Genomic DNA, 6,000 nt, shown 5'->3' on the forward strand with positions numbered 1-6,000 from the left:
AAATACCCAAACGGGCTATATCACAAATACATTACAGAACGTTTTCTGAATGTAAATTCCATCATCAGTGTAACGAAGTATACATGCTATGAGCCACTAAAATATATGGGTGAAAACCCTTTAAATGTTATTAATTTATAGATATGTTACATTATATATTATTATAAATTAGGATGTTTAAGTTACCGTTGGAATTGGTAACATGGCAACGTATGGCTATACATCGGTTACATGGTCCTGAGACAAAGTGTCTTCGAGGACCTGTTGATAACAACTGATTTGGTATAACAAAGGATTTGAAATAAAAAATTTTGTGATACATGGTATACAGCCAGCTACAGGAACTTAGTTTCCTAGTGGATTTTGTATTATACTTGTTTGCTTCAAAGCACATTGCTACTGCTCAGACTGCTCAATAATTTTTTTTAACAGAAAATGTGCCTAAAATTCTTTTTCATCACTTTCGTGCATGCAAGTTATCGCATGAGGATCTTGCTTTCTTAACTGACACCTCTGCCAAAGGTTCTGATGTATCGTACTCATCTGCATCGTAACCTTTTTCATTCGTATCTGTCGCAGATAAAATTTTGCCATCGGTTAGTGCAACTGAGAAAGCAACATCTTCATCCACTTGAACAAAGTCAGAAAAACTCACACTGCTGATGTCAACTAATGGTTCTATTGCTGGTTCTTCATCATCAATAAATATTGGAAGATTTACATGATCTTCTTTTAAGAAACCGGATTTTTTTATTATAGTTTATTCGTCTTCCGGGTTTGGACCGTGTCATTTGTGAGTGACCCAAAAGTGGGTTCATCTCAAGATGAACTTTCAGAGATGAATCCACTATTGGGTCACTCACAAATGACACGGTTCAAACACGGAAGACGAATAAACTATAATTCTGACTCTGGCCGTGGAAGCCTACGATTTCATCGGATTTTTTTAAGCAATTGGGAATTGTTAGGGATGTTACACCTCTCCATGAGCTTAACAATTTCCTTGCGATAGAACGTCTTAAAATTATGGATGATCCCTTGGTCCAATGGTTGCAATTTGGAAGTTGTATTTGGCGGAAAGAAGTAGAGTTCTACGTTAGACAATGTAGGAGGTCTGTTGTGGACAGTGGCATTGTCTAAAAATAGTAAAAGTTTTCACTTTTGTCATTTCATGTCCCCATTAATTGTTAAAAGCCAATTGTTAAAAAGTTCTGTCGTCATTCAAGCTTTTTTGTTAGCACGATAATCCGTACGAAACAATTTCACATCTTTGACACATCGCGGTTTCATTGCTTTTCCTATCACTAAGAGTTTAAGTGTTTCCGATCCGTTTATATTTACTGCAAGTAAAACTGTCAACGTCTCTTTACTATGTTTTCCCCCATGATATTTTTCATATTTAAACGTAAGCGTTTTCTCCGGTAAACATTTGAAAAATAGGCCAGTTTCATCAGTATTAAAAATGGCTCGGGCATCATAGTTTTCAATCAAGGTCTTCAATTTGCCGTTTTAATCTAAGCAAACTGTATCATCAACACTTCCACTTTCCCTACAAACTGTTTTAAACACAACTCCATTTCTATTTTGAAATTTGTAGGCCACCCTGTACTTGCCGCAAAATTCTTGATGCTTAGAGTAGACGCGAACTCTTTTGCTTTTTCCTTCAACAAGTTTCTGCTAACAAGACACTTTTTGTCCTCTACACTGTCTTAGCCAAATGATCAGACTTTCTTCCAGACGAGGAAATTCTCCTTTAGTAGTTCTTTTCCGTACTTCAGCAGTTTGAGCAGCATTAATTTTCTCCTTGTGCTTTATTATGGTTGAGAGCGTACTCAGAGGAATCTTAAATTCCATTGTAATACCACTTTTCTTCTCACCTTTCTCTACTTTTTTAATTAACTTTTTCTTTTTAGCAATCGTCAAACATTTATACTTTCTAGTACTCATGACTAACAAAATTTTTATCTGTATAGCAACGAAAGAGTAACGGTAACTAATAACTAAACAAACCAATTCGTGAGAAGTGTGCAGTCAAATTAATCATAACAAAAACATAAGACTCGTCTGTTCCCCTTAACTCATCTCTTCCGTCTTCCAGGTTTTCTTCTTCTGCTTCCTCCATATTAAGTGCCTGGTTAAAGTATTCCACTTATCTATCCAATACACCTTTCCTTATTGTTAATAGGTCACCATTATGAATTCTGCCTTGAAATCTTTTCTGTTATTGTTAACTTTCTTATAGAATTCTCTGAATACTTTCTCTCTATTGAGTATTTCTTTCTTCTATTTTCTTTATCGGTTTTTGAAATTCTAGCCCTCAATGTTAAAATCACTAGGAAATGATCTGAGTCTATGTTTGCGCCTCTATAACTTCTGCAGTTTATCACGTCTGTTCCATGCCTTGAATCTATTAATTTTAGTGCGTAAAATAATAGGAGTGTATAATTTATAGAGCGATTTTCTTTCACATAGTATGTACAATAATATCTAAATGGAAATTTACTTCCATTAGTACACCTAAATATTCTATTTTTAATAAAAAATATCTATAAAAAGTAGCAGCAAATGAGCTAAACATGGACAAAAACCAAAAACTTTCCGATGTTTACCGCCAATATTTATTTACGAAAGGACAATAATACATTCGTTGCATTAATTAACAAGGACGCAATTGAGCAGTAAAAGCTAAAGCAAAAACATGGGTAGGCACTTAAATTTTAATTTCATTTTAGTTTTAAAACACTGAAAATATACCCTGTACATGGAATAATTAGATAAAAGACGTTTACAATAATTGTTCTGTTTATGTTGAATATATTTTTTCCTTATCTAGTCATGCAATTGACAATGCAATGATAAACTTAAAGAAAGTGTTTAATAAAAATAATTTATTGTTTTTCTTTAGAAGAAATATTATTTTTCTTCGGTTATTGTATCTATCCATTTGTTTCTTCGGTCTTCTTACATATATCTGTTTTTTTTTTCTTTGGTTTTCCGTTTTTAATTTTTTAATTCCTTTGCTTCTGTTATCCTTGTAATATTTAAATAATTGTTTTATTTTAATTTCTTTATTAATTTACTAATTCCTTAACCTTCAGTTTTTTTACTATTTTATTCTTCAAAAAATAGTTGGCCCTTTCTCTTTCTCGCCGGTAGACTAAATACTCTGTTCTATTTTGACAGAAGAGCTAATTCCGTCATAGACATATGTTCTATGGCATCTGTGCCATAATTGTAGTCACTCCTCACTATTTCAGTCAATCAGCTTTTCTAACGTGGTGGGATATTTTTTTTGTGTGTAGTTGAAATTTATAAAAAAAGGAAATATGAAATAAGGTTCATTTTATGGTTTGCAGCAATCTCTTTGGGTTTATGGTATAATTTATTAAATAAAATGATGGATTAACAACATATAAAACCAACGAATTAAGACTGAAGCTGTCTTAAGACCACTCAAATGGCAAACACCTAAAACCTACCCACATAATCGGAAAGCAATAACATTTTATACAGAAGCAAGCAACCCATCCATGCCATAAGTAACATTTTATTTTATTGTAAAGCTATAGGCAGGGTTTACTTGTGCAAACTAAGTATGGTTATTTTGTTTTACGCTAAATAAATATGATTAGTTAATTCATTGTTTTCATGTGTTATGAAAACCTAAATAAGGAGTGAAAAGAATTCAGAGACATCATAAAAGAGGCAGCTAAAGAAGTATTAGGCATAGAAGGTAGAGAAAGAAGAACAAAAACGAATGACTGGTTTGACGAAGATGGTCAGATTATAACAGACAAAAAAAACAGAGCATTTTTATTGATGCAACAGAGGCACAGAACCCGACAAGCAGAGGAAGAATATAAACAACTACGCAAAGAAGAAAAGAAAACTCATCGAAGAAAAAAGAGAGAATATATGAACAAAGAACTTCAAGAACTACAAGAACTAAGTAAATCAACAGAGACAAGAAAATTTTATAAGAGACTGAACAAAAGCAGAAATGACTTCAAACCGAGAACAACGATGTGTAGAGATAAGGAAGGTAATATATTGACAGAACAGCAAGAGATACTAAGTAGATGGACAAAACATTTTACGGAAAAGCTTGAAGGAGATCAGAGAGAGACGAACCCTGACATACCATTAGACCAAGCAGACAACAGAGAAAAGACTCCACCAACAATAGCCGAGATTAGAGCAGCAGTAGACAAATTAAAGAACAATAAAGCACCGGGATCGGATCAAATAGCATCGGAGTTATTGAAGGAAGGAGGAGACGCACTACAAAAAACAATACATGAATTGATAACAAAGATATGGTCGAATAAACATCTACCAGCGGAGTGGAATAGCGGAATAGCGGCTGAATACAGCATACAAAAAAATGTCCAACGTCATTTATGAAAGACTTAGACCACACGCTGAAAAAATAGTTGGCAAATATCAAAGTGGCTTCTGTGGATAGAAGTCAACAATAGACCAGATATTTGTTCTGTGATAGATCCTCGAAAAAGCAAGTGAATATAACATCAACACACATCATCTCTTTATAGACTTTGAAAGCGCATATGACAATATAAACTAATAGAACTGATAAAAGAATCTCTAAAAGTAGAAAGTAGAATCCGGATACAAAATGAATTAACGGAAACAATAGATGTGAAAAAGGGATTACGCCAGGGAGACGCTCTATCATGCATCTTGTTCAACATCGTACTCGAGAAAATACTGAAGGACATAACAGTCAAAACGCGAGGAACAATCATTAAAAAAAGCGTGCAAATACTAGCATTTGCAGATGATGTTGACATAATCGCAAGATCAAGAAGAGAAATGATAGAGGCATACAACCAAATAGAACAAGCTGCACAAAATAGTGGTCTTAAAATCAATCAGACCAAAACAAAATATATGCAGGTAAGTAAAAACGCAGAAATAAGGCAGCCACAAAATATAACAATAGGAGAATACAACATTGAGGGGATAAAAATTCTTGATAGAGTAAACCTCAATTATTCTTAATATTCAACATCTGTTAAGCTGTTCCTGTTTATAAATGGGGTCTTAAAAAACTTTCTGGTAAAGAACTTCTAATTCCATTTCTGGAACAAATTGAAACTTTAAAGTTTTCTAGGAACTGCACCAATGAAGATTTATTCATCTCTCCATGAGATTTATTTGAAGGTGCTGCTTTTACTTGGTGGCATAATAGTTTCACAAAAAAATCTTTCAATTCATGGTCTGAATTAGTTGTTTCCTTAAAGGAAACTTATTTACCATATAAATATGAAAGAAATTTGTGGAAATAAATATGTTCCACAAAACAGTCTTTTAGACAACCGGTCTCTGCATATATTTCTTATATGGAGACTTTGATGCTCCGGTCTTCAAAATCGATTTCTGAATTTGAAAAAGTAGATAAAATCATTAATGGTCTTCTGCCTGACTATGTCAAGGCTCTTGCTTTCCAAGATGTGGAATCAGTTGCAGACCTCACAAAGTATTGTAGGAGATTTAAATCTGCTTTTACTATTTCGTCTCGCAGCAAATTTTCTGTTGAGTCTCTTTCTTCGTCTTTTACATGTTGGAACTGCTACATGAATGGTAATATTCAGTTAAATTTTCTTCGTTGTCCCTCGTTGGATATTTTCACGGAGAATCTTGATTTATCTTGATTTAGACAAGTCAGTATAAATGGAATCCACCTAAGAACTGTTTTCCAATGTATTTATAATATAATCAGTGTAAACTAGTAGGTTGGCAGAAGGTGAACGACCAGGTAGGAAACCATGCTGGTCAATGTGAAGATGATTCTTCAGATTAACTAATAAAAAATCAGTCACTAAGGCTTCGAAAATTATAGGAATAGCACAACAAATTGTAATAGAACAATACGTAGAAATGCAATTACCTATTTACTTAAAATGTAAATTAACTAATTATTTTTGACTAATCTAACTAAACCTAACTAATTATTTCGCTAAAAAATTTTATCAAGAA

The sequence above is a fragment of the Diabrotica undecimpunctata genome, chromosome 9 (genome assembly GCF_040954645.1).
Source record: "Diabrotica undecimpunctata isolate CICGRU chromosome 9, icDiaUnde3, whole genome shotgun sequence".
NCBI lineage: Eukaryota > Metazoa > Arthropoda > Insecta > Coleoptera > Chrysomelidae > Diabrotica > Diabrotica undecimpunctata.